The following is an 11,790-nucleotide window of genomic DNA, read 5'->3' as shown; positions in this document are numbered from 1 at the left end:
AAATAATCAAGTTGATTTCTACCGACAAACATTAGTTTTGGCGTCGAGGAAATGACAATATCTCGAATAAATGCGAATCATTATTATCATTATTACTATTATTACTACTTCTATAGCAATAGTAAAAATAATCATAATCATAATAATCATATTTTAATAAGTGTTTACTCCAAATGATTGCATGAATTATAGAAATAAACACTTTTTCTAAACCGCGGGTATGACTAATAATTATTTCTTTAAATTTGTAATTTTTTATAATGTCTAATTAAGCTTGGTTAAGATTTTTATTTTAGTGTAAAATATTGTAAGTTTGAAATTATTATTACTATTGGAATTATTATTATTATTATTATTATTATTTAGAAATAAAGATTTTATAGTTCCCGAAAAGTCCTCCAAATTTAAAACAATCAGGACATCATGAAACTGTAGTGTACTTTAAAAAGTAGTGTTAACATGACATAAGTTTAGTTTCTGACTAGTTTTCATATACATAAGGTTTCATGTTTTTATTTCTAGATGGCTTGACAACAATGAAATAACTCACCTCCCAGAAAATGTTTTCTCAGGACTTAGATTTCTACAATACCTGTAAGTTTGTTGACACAAATACACTTTCAAACTATGACATAGCTGATCAAAGCTATGTGCCTGGTTACTTTACAGAGTACAGTGTGACTTATATACAAAGCGACTCATACAGCTGATTTAAACAAAGAGTCAATAGTAATAAATAACCCTTTTTGGGTCTAAAGACAGGTTGTATTTGGACCTTAGCCTTCTAAGATTAATACTAAATGTTATTCCAGTATGTCATGTTGGTTCTTTTTGTAACAGCTATTTTTTTCATTTCAGCGAGGTCCCCTTATTAAAGAAAGGAGCACATAAAAAAATCAAGTTGATTTCTACCGAGAAACATTAGTTTTGGCGTCGAGGAAATGACAATATTGCGAATAAATGCGAATCATTAGTATTATTACTATTATTACTATTTCTATAGCAATGGTAATAATAATCATAATCATAATAATGATTTTTTAATAAGTGTTTACTCCAAATGATTATATGAATTATAGAAATGAACACTTTCTGTAACCCACGGGTATAACGAATAATATTTTCTATAAATTTGTAATTTTTTATAAGGTCTAACTAAGTTTGGTTAAAATTTTTATTTTAGTGTAAAATATTGTAAGTTTAAAATAATTATTATTATTACTATTGTAATTATTATTATTACCATTATTACTATCATTATTATTATTATTATTACTTAGAAATAAAGATTTGATAGTTCCCAAAAAGTCCTCCAAATTTAGAACAATCAGGACATCATGAAACTCTATTATTTCCGAACACTATACGCAAAAACTTCGATTTTTTACTTTATGATCCGTAAAGAGAAGGTTTTTCATTAACGCTCACGGAAAAATGTATGTGTTTCAATTGAACAGATTTGGTCATGAAAATCCTTGTTCAGAAATCAAAAGTCTACGTTAACAGCAGAAACCAGGGCCAGTACTCCTTAGTATCTAGCCAGAAATATTCTTCTTACTTTTTCCTCCAGCCGTGCGTTAGCCATTTGGTGAGGGCGAGTCTCTTGCCTTATTATTCGCTGAGAAACGTTTACCTTTGTTTAAATACTTTTGATTTTGTATGGTTTTTCCAGCTTTTTGGTGTTCTGTTTTAGTTTTTTCTATTGTTTCTTTGAAACTATCAAATCCACTGTCATCCATTTTTGTTTTATTTTGTTCGCGCTGAGTATTTCCCGTAGACCCTATGGAGGACACTTGGAACTAATTGTATTGCTCTTATCTATTAAGTAAGTAGAATCAAGTAAAGCCATGATCAGCAAATGCTGAGAACGAAACTGCAATATAAGCTAAAATGAAAATCATTGAATTGCTCTTGTTTAATTCGAATTCACAATATGACAAGGCTTTGCGCGTGGATACTCCACAAAGAATTGTCCACTGTCATCCACTTTTTCTTTGATTTGATCGCTCTGATTTGATTGCGCGGGCTCCATGGAGGTCATTTCGGTTTAATTGTACTGCTTTTATCTAAGTAGAATCGAGTAAAGCTGTGATCAGCGAATGCTAAGAACGAAACTGTAATAAAAGTTAAGATTGAGTTCATGGAATTTTTTCTTGTTTACTTCGAATGCTGTACTGTTGCTGAGTGTTCTTTAAAAAGCAGTGTTAACATGACTTAAGTTTAGATTCTGACTAGTTTTCATATACATTACGTTTCATGTTTTCATTTCTAGATGGCTTGACAACAATGCCATAACTCACCTCCCAGAAAAAGTTTTCTCAGGACTTAGATGGCTGCAAACCCTGTAAGTTTGTTGACCCAAATACACTTTCAAACTATGACATAGCTGACCATAGGTATGTGCTTGGTTACTTTACAGAGTACAGTGTGACTTATATACAAAGCGAATCATACAGCTGATTTAAACAAAGAGTCAATAGTATTAAATACGTGTAACCCTTTCTGGGTCTAAAATTAAGGTGTATTTGGACCTTAGCCTTCTAAGTTTAATGCTTACTGTTATTGCACTATGTCATGTTGGTTCTTTTTGTAACAGCTATTGTTTTCATTTAAACGAGGTTCCCTTATTAAAGAAAGGACCACATAAAATAATCAAGTTGATTTCTACCGACAAACATTAGTTTTGGCGTCGAGGAAATGACAATATCTCGAATGTGAATCATTATTATTATTATTACTATTATTATTATTTCTATAGCAATGGTAAAAATAATCATAATCATAATAATAATATGTTAATAAGTGTTTACAACAAATGATTGCATGAATTATAGAAATGAACACTTTTTGTACACCGCAAGTATAACGAATAATATTTTCAATAAATTTCTAATTTTTTATAATGTCTAATTAAGCTTGGTTAAGATTTTTATTTTAGTGTAAAATATTGTAAGTTTGAAATTATTATTACTATTGTAATTATTATTATTATTATTATTATTATTATTTAGAAATAAAGATTTTATAGTTCTTGAAAAGTCCTCCAAATTTAGAACAATCAGGATATCATGAAACTCTATTATTTCCGAACACTATACACAAAAACTTCAATTTTTTAGTTTATGATCCGTAAAGAGAAGGTTTTTCATGAACGCTCACGGAAAAATGTCTGTGTTTCAATCGAACAAATTTGGTCATGACAATCCTTTTTCAGAAATGAAAAGTCTACGTTAACAGCAGAGACCAGGGCCAATACTCCTTAGTATCTAGCCAGAAATATTCTTCTTACTTTTTCCTGAGGCCGTGCGTTAGCCAGTTGGTGAGGGCCAGTCTCTTGCCTTATTATTCGCTGAGAAACGTTTACTTTTGTTTAAATACTTTTGATTTTGTATGGTTTTTCCATCTTTTTGGTGTTCTGTTTTAGTTTTTTTTAGTGTTTTCTTTGAAACTCTCAAATCCACTGTCATCCATTTTTGTTTTGATTTGTTCGCGCTGAATATTTCCCGTAGACCCTATGGAGGACACTTGGAATTAATTGTATTGTTCTTATCTATTAAGTAAGTAGGATCGTGTAAAGCCGTGATCAGCAAATGCTGAGAACGAAACTGCAATATAAGCTAAAATGAAATTCATTGAATTGCTCTTGTTAAATTCGAATTCACAATATGACACAGCTTTGCGCGTGGATACTCCAAAAAGAATTGTCCACTGTCATCGATTTTTCCTTTGATTTGATCGCTCTGAGTCGATTGCGCAGGTTCCATGGAGGTGATTTGGGTTTAATTGTACTTCTTTTATCTAAATAGAATCAAGTAAAGCTGTGATCAGTGAATGCTGAGAACGAAACTGCAATAAAAGCTAAAATTGAGTTCATGGAATTGTTGTTGTTTAGTTCGAATGCTGTCTGTTGCTGAGTGTACTTTAAAAAGTAGTAATAACATGTGTTAAAACTTCGTTACTTAGTTTCTGACTAGTTTTCATATACATTACGTTTGTTGTTTTCATTTCTAGATGGCTTGACAACACTGAAATAACTTACCTCCCAGAAAATGTTTTCTCAGGACTTAGTGCCCTACAAAACGTGTAAGTTTGTTAACCCAAAGACACTTTCAAACTATGACATAGCTGATCATAGCTATGTGCCTGGTTACTTTACAGAGTACAGTGTGACTTATATACAATGCGACTCATACAGCTGATTTAAAAAAAGAGTCAATAGTAATAAACAACCCTTTCTGGGTCTAAAAACAAGGTGGATTTGGACCTTAGCCTTCTAAGATTAATACTAACTGTTATTACAGTATGTCATGTTGGTTCTTTTTGTATCAGCTATTTTTTTGGTTTGTGCGACGTTCCCTTATTAAAGAAAGGAGCACATAAAAAATCAAGTTGATTTCTACCGACAAACATTAGTTTTGGCGTCGAGGAAATGACAATATCTCGAATAAATGTGAATCATTATTATTATTACTATTATTGCTATTTCTATAGCAATGGTAATAATAATCATAATCATAATAATGATATTTTAATAAGTGCTTACTCCAAATGATTGCATGAATTATAGAAATGAACACTTTCAGTAACCCACGGGTATAACAAATAATTTTTTCTATAAATTTGTAATTTTTTATAATGTCTTATTAAGTTTGGTTAAGATTTTTATTTTAGTGTAAAATATTGTAAGTTTAAAATAATAATTATTATTACCATTGTAATTATTACTATTACCATTATTATTATTATTATTATTATTATTATTATTACTATTATTATTATTATTTAGAAATAAAGATTTTATAGCTCTCGAAAAGTCCTCCAAACTTAGAACAATCAGGACACCATGAAACTCTATTATTTCCGAACACTATACGCAAAACCTTCGATTTTTTACTTTATGATCTGTGAAGAGAAGGTTTTTCATTAACGCTCACGAAAAAATGTCTGTGTTTCAATTGAACAGATTTGGTCACGAAAATCCTTGTTCAGAAATCAAAAGTCTAAGTTAACAGCGGAAACCAGGGCCAGTACTCCTTAGTATCTAGCCAAAAATATTCTTCTTATTTTTTCCTCCAGCCAGGCGTTAGCCAGTTGGTGAGGGCCAGTCTCTTGCCTTATTGTTCGCAGAGAAACGTTTACCTTTGTTTAAATACTTTTGATTTTGTATGATTTTTCCAGCTTTTTGGTGTTCATGAGTTAAAACTTCGTTACTTAGTTTCTGACTAGTTTTCATATACATTACGGTGTATGTTTTCACTTCTAGGTCGCTTTTTAACAATAAAATAACTCACCTCCCAGAATATGTTTTCTCAGGACTTGGATGGCTACATTCCCTGTAAGTTTGTTGACCCAAATACACTTTCAAAGTATGACATAGCTGACCATAGCCATGTGCCTGGCTACTTTACAGACTGAGAGTACAGTGTGACTTATACAAAGTGACTCATACAGCTGATTTAAACAAAGAATCAATAGTAATAAATAACCCTTTCTGGGTCTAAAATTAAGGTGGATTTGGACCTTAGCCTTCTAAGGTTAATGCTAACTGTTTTTTCAGTATGTCATGTTGGTTCTTTTTGTAAGAGCTATTTTTTTCATTTGAGCGAGGTCCCTTAATTAAAGAAAGGAGCACATAAAAAAAACAAGTTGATTTCTACCGACAAACATCAGTTTTCGCGTCGGGGAAATGACAATATCTCGAATAAAAGCGAATCATTATTATTATTACTATTATTACTATTTCTATAGCAATGGTAATAATAATCATAATCATAATAATGATATTTTAATAAGTGTTTACTCCAAATGATTGCATGAATTATAGAAATGAACACTTTTTGTACACCACGGGTATAACGAAAAATATTAAATCTTTTATAATCTCTAATTAAGCTTGGTCTAGATTTTTATTTTAGTGTAAAATATTGTAAGTTTAAAATTATTGTTATTATTACTATTGTAATTACTATTATTATTATTATTATTATTCAGAAATAAAGATTTTATAGTTGTGAAAAAGTGATCCAAATTTAGGACAATCAGGAGATCATGAAACTCTATTATTTCGGAACACTATACGCAAAACCTTCGATTTTTTACTTTATGATCCGTAAAGATAAGGTTTTTTATTAACGCTCACGGAAAAATGTATGTGTTTCAATTAAACAGATTTGGTCATGAAAATCCTTTTTCAGAAATCAAAAGTCTACGTTAACAGCAGAAACCAGGGCCAGTACTCCTTAGTATCTAGCCAGAAATATTCTTCTTACTTTTTCCTCCGGCCGTGCATTAGCCATTTGGCGAGGGCCAGTCTCTAGCGTTATTATTCGTTGAGAAACGTTTACCTTTGTTTAAATACTTTTGATTTCGTATGATTTTTCCACCTTTATGGTGTTCTGTTTTAATTTTTTTTATTGTTTTCTTTGAAACTATCAAATCCACTGTCATCCATTTTTGTTTTGATTTGTTCGCGCTGAGTATTTCCTGCAGACCCTATGGAGGACAATTGGAATTAATTTTGTTGCTCTTATCTATTAAGTAAGTAGAATCGAGTAAAGCCGTGATCAGCAAATGCTGAAAACGAAACTGCAATATAAGCTAAAATGAAATTCATTGAATTACTCATGTTTAATTCGAATTTACAATATGACACAGCTTTGCGTGTGGAAACTCCACAAAGAACTGTCCACTGTCATCCATTTTTCCTTTGATTTGATCGCTCTGAGTCGATTGCGAGGGCTCCATGAAGGTCATTTGGGTTTAATTGTACTGCTTTTATCTAGGTAGAATCGAGTAAAGCTGTGATCAGCGAATGCTAAGAACGAAACTGCAATAAAAGCTAAAATTGAGTTCATGGAATTGTTCTTGTTTAGTTCGAATGCTGTCTGTTGCTGAGTGTACTTTTTAAAGTAGTGTTAACATGAGTTAAAACTTCTTTACTTAGTTCCTGACTAGTTTTCATATACATTACTTTGTATGTTTTTAATTCTAGATCGCTCTCTAGCAATGAAATAACTCACCTCCCAGAAAATGTTTTCTCAGGACTTAGTGCGCTACAATACCTGTAAGTTTGTTGACCCAAATACACTTTCAAACTATGACATAGCTGACCATAGCTATGTGCCTGGTTACTTTACAGAGTACAGTGTGACTTATATACAAAGCGACTCATACAGCTGATTTAAACAAAGAGTCAATAGTAATAAATAACCCTTTCTGGGTCTAAAATTAAGGTGTATTTGGACCTTAGCCTTCTAAGTTTAATGCTAACTGTTATTCCAGTATGCCATGTTGGTTCTTTTTGTAACACCTATTTTTTTTCATTTGAGCGAGGTCCCCTTATTAAAGAAAGGAGCACATAAAAAAATCAAGTTGATTTCTACCGACAAACATTAGTTTTGGCCTCGAGGAAATGACAATATCTCGAATAATGCGAATCATTATTATTATTACTATTATTACTATTTCTATAGCAATGGCAATAATAATAATAACAATCATAATAATGATATTTTAATAAGTGTTTACTCCAAATGATTGCATGAATTATAGAAATGAACACCTGTTGTACACCACGGGTATAAGGAATGATATTTTCTATAAATTTGTAATTTTTTATAATGTCTAATTAAGCTTGGTTAAGATTTTTATTTTAATGGAAAATATTGTAAGTTTAAAATTGTTATTATTATTACTATTGTAAATATTATTATTATTATTATTATTATTATTATTTAGAAATAAAGATTTTATAGTTCTCAAAAAGTCCTCCAAATTTAGAACAATCAGGACATCATGAAACTCTTTTTTTTCCGAACACTATACGGAAAAACTTCGAGTTTTTTAATTTATGATCCGTAATAAGAAGGCTTTTCATTAACGCTCACGGAAAAATGTACGTGTTTCAATTAAACAGATTTGGTCATGAAAATCCTTGTTCAGAAATCAAAAGTCTACGTTAACAGCAGAAACCAGGGCCAGTACTCCTTAGTATCTAGCAAGAAATATTCTTCTTACTTTTTCCTCTGGTCGTGCGTTAGCCAGTTGGTGAGGGCCAGTCTCTTACCTTATTATTCGCTGTGAAACGTTTACCTTTGTTTAAATACTTTTGATTTTGTATGATTTTTCCAGCTTTTTGGTGTTCTGTTTTAGTTTTTTTTGTTGTTTTCTTTGAAACTATCAAATCCACTGTCATCCATTTTTGTTTGGATTTGTTCGCGCTGAGTATTTCCCGTAGACCCTATGGAGGACACTTGGAATTAATTGTATTGCTCTTATCTATTAAGTAAGTAGAATCGAGTAAAGCCGTGATCAGCAAATGCTGAGAACGAAACTGCAATATAAGCTAAAATGAAATTCATTGAATTGCTCTTGTTTAATTCGAATTCACAATATGACACAGCTTTGCGCGTGGATACTCCACAAAGAATTGTCCTCTGTCATCCATTTTTAAATTGATTTGATCGCTCTGAGTCGATTGCGCGGGCCAATGGAGGTCATTTGGGTTTAATTGTACTACTTTTATCTAAGTAGAATCGAGTAAAGCTGTGATCAGCAAATGCTAAGAACGAAACTGCAATAAAAGCTAAGATTGAGTTCATTGAATTGTTCTTGTTTAATCCAAATGCTGTACTGTTGCTGAGTGTACTTTAAAAGCAGTGTTAACATGACTTACGTTTAGTTTCTGACTAGTTTTCATATACATTACGTTTCATGTTTTCATTCCTAGATGGCTTGACAACAATGAAATAACTCACCTCCCAGAAAATGTTTTCTCAGGACTAAGTGCGCTACAATCCCTGTAAGTTTGTTGTCCCAAATACATTTTCAAACTATCACATAGCTGACCATAGCTATGTGCCTGGTTACTTTACAGAGTACAGTGTGACTTATATACAAAGCTACTCATACAGCTGATTTAAACAAAGAGTCAATAGTAATAAATAACCCTTTCTCGGTCTAAAATTAAGGTGCATTTGGACCTTAGCCTTCTAAGTTTAATGCTAACTGTTATTTCAGTATGTCATGTTGGTTCTTTTTGTAACACCTATTTTTTTCATTTGAGCGAGGTCCCCTTATTAAAGAAAGGAGCACATAAAAAAATCAAGTTGATTTCTACCGACAAACATTAGTTTTGGCGTCGAGGAAATTACAATATCTCGAATAAATGCGAATCATTATTATAATTATTATTATTATTATTATTATTATTATTACTATTTCTATAGCAATGGTAATAATAATCATAATCATAATAATGATATTTTAATAAGTGTTTACAACAAATGATTGCATGAATTATAGAAATGAACACTTTTTGTACACCGCGGGTATAACGAATATTTCCTATAAATTTGTAATTTTTTATAATGTCTAATAAAGCTTGGTTAAGATTTTTATTTTAGTGTAAAGTATTGTAAGTTTAAAATTATTATTACTATAATAATAATAATAATAATAATAATTATTATTATTATTATTTAAAAATAAAGATTTTATAGTTCTTGAAAAGTCCTCCAAATTTAGAACAATCAGGACATCATGAAACCTTATTATTGACGAACACTATACACAAAAACTTCCACTTTTTACTTTATGATCCTTAAAGATGTTTTTCATTAACGCTCACGGAAAAATGTATGTGTTTCAATTGAACAGATTTGGTCATGAAAATCCTTGTTCAGAATTCAAATGTGTACGTTAACAGCAGAAACCAGGGCCAGTACTCCTTAGTATCTAGCCAGAAATATTCTTCTTACTTTTTCCTCTGGCCGTGCGTTAGCCAGTTGGTGAGGGCCAGTCTCTTGCCTTATTATTCGCTGTGAAACGTTTACCTTTCTTTAAATACTTTTGATTTTGTATGATTTTTCCAGCTTTTTGGTGTTCTGTTTTAGTTTTATAGATTTTTTTCTTTGAAACTATCATGTCCACTGTCGTCAATTTTTGTTTTGATTTGTTCGCGGTGAATATTTCCCGTAGACCGTATGGAGGACACTTGGAATTAATTGTATTGCTCGAATCTATTAAGTAAGTAGAATCGAGTAAAGCCGTAGTAAGCAAATGCTGAGAACGAAACTGCAATATAAGCTAAAATGAAATTCATTGAATTACTCTTGTTTAATTCGAATTCACAATATGACACAGCCTTGCGCGTGGATACTCCACAAAGAATTGTCCACTGTCATCCATTTTTCCTTTGATTTGATCGCTCTGAGTCGATTGTGCGGGCTCCATGGCGGTCATTTGGGTTAATTGTACTGCTTTTATCTAAATAGAATCGAGTAAAGCTGTGATCAGCGAATGTTGAGAACGAAACTGCAATAAAAGCTAAAATTGAGTTCATGGAATTGTTCTTGTTTAGTTCGAATGCTGTCTGTTGCTGAGTGTACTTTAAAAAGTAGTAATAACATGAGTTAAAACTTCCTTACTTAGTGTCTGACTAGTTTTCATATACATTACGTTTCATGTTTTCATTTGTAGATGGCTTGACAACAATGAAATAACTCACCTCCCAGAAAATGTTTTCTCAGGACTTAGTGCTCTACGAAACTTGTAAGTTTGTTGACCCAAAAACACTTTCAAACTATGACATAGCTGACCATAGCTATGTGCCTGGTTACTTTACAGAGTACAGTGTGACTTATAAACAGAGCGACTCATACAGCTGATTTAAACAAAGAATCAATAGTAATAAATAACCCTTTCTGGGTCTAAAAATAAGGTGGATTTGGACCTTAGCCTTCTAAGATTAATACTAACTAATATTCCAGTATGTCATGTTGGTTCTTTTTGTAACAGCTATTTTTTTCATTTGAGCGAGGTCCCCTTATTAAAAAAGGAAGCACATAAAAAAATCAAGTTGATTTCTACCGACAAACATTAGTTTTGGCGTCGAGGAAATGACAATATCTCGAATAAATGCGAATCATTATTATTATTACTATTATTACTATTTCTATAGCAATGGTAATATTAATCATAATCATAATAATGATATTTTAATACGTGTTTACTCCAAATGATTGCATAAATTATAGAAATGAACACTTTCTGTAACCCACGGGTATAACGAATAATATTTTCTATAAATTTGTAATTTTTTATAATCTCTTATTTCGCTTGGTTAAGATTTTTATTTTAATGTAAAATATTGTAAGTTTCAAATAATTAGTATTACTACTATTGCAATTGATATTATTATAATCATTATTATTATTATTATTATTATTATTATTATTATTATTATTATTTAGAAATAAAGATTTTATAGTTCTCAAAAAGTCCTCCAAATTTAGAACAATCAGGACATCATGAAACTCTGTTTTTTCCGAACACTATACGGAAATACTTCGAGTTTTTTAATTTATAATCCGTAAAGAGAACGCTTTTCATTAACGCTCACGGAGAAATGTATGTGTTTCAATTAAACAGATTTGGTCATGAAAATCCTTGTTCAGAAATCAAAAGTCTACGTTAACAGCAGAAACCAGGGCCAGTACTCCTTAGTATCTAGCCAGAAATATTCTTCTTACTTTTTCCTCTGGCCCTGCGTTAGCCAGTTGGTGAGGGCCAGTCTCTTGCCTTATTATTCGCTGATAAAGGTTTATCTTAGTTTAAATACTTTTGATTTTGTATGATTTTTCCAGCTTTTTGGTGTTCTGTTTAGTTTTTTTTATTGTTTTCTTTGAAACTATGAAATCCACTGTCATCCATTTTTGTTTGGATTTGTTCGCGCTGAGTATTTCCCGTAGACCCTATGGAAGACACTTGGAATTAATTGTATTGCTCTTA

Source organism: Montipora capricornis, chromosome 4 (genome assembly GCF_036669925.1).
Source record: "Montipora capricornis isolate CH-2021 chromosome 4, ASM3666992v2, whole genome shotgun sequence".
In the NCBI taxonomy this organism is placed as follows: domain Eukaryota; kingdom Metazoa; phylum Cnidaria; class Anthozoa; order Scleractinia; family Acroporidae; genus Montipora; species Montipora capricornis.
The sequence above is the reverse complement of the archived record's forward strand: the minus strand, read 5'-3'. Positions refer to the sequence as shown.